Genomic DNA, 545 nt, shown 5'->3' with positions numbered 1-545 from the left:
CAAGTATAGCAGGGATTGTGGGGCTGGCGCGGGATCGGGCAGTGTTTCGTTCTGCTGTGCATGGGGTCGCTATGAGTCGGACACGACTCGACGGCACTTAACAACAACAACAATAGCTAATGATCGTGAGCATTTCTTCATATGTTTGCTGGCCACCTGAATATCTTCTTTGGTGAACTGTCTGTTCACACCCTTTTCCAATTTTTTGAATTGGATTGTTTGTCTTTTTGATGTTGAGGTGTTGGAGTTTTCTATAAATTCTAGAGATAAGTCCTTTGTCAGACATGTCATTGCCAAATATTTTTTCCCAATCTGTAGGGTCTCTTTTTACTCTTTTGGAAAAGTCTTTTGATGCACATAAGAATTTAATTTTTAGAAGGCCCACTCATCTAGTTTATCTTCTGATGTCCATGCATTTTGGGTTATGTTTGACAGTCTATTTATGCCATAACTTAGGGCCCCTAAGTATACCCCTATTTTATCTTTAATGAATTTTATAGTTTTGGGTTTTATGTTTAGGTCTTTGATCCATCTTGAGTTCGTTT

This window comes from Orycteropus afer, unplaced genomic scaffold (genome assembly GCF_000298275.1).
Source record: "Orycteropus afer afer isolate SDZICR_OR568_19922 unplaced genomic scaffold, OryAfe1.0 scaffold00083, whole genome shotgun sequence".
NCBI lineage: Eukaryota > Metazoa > Chordata > Mammalia > Tubulidentata > Orycteropodidae > Orycteropus > Orycteropus afer.
The sequence above is the reverse complement of the archived record's forward strand: the minus strand, read 5'-3'. Positions refer to the sequence as shown.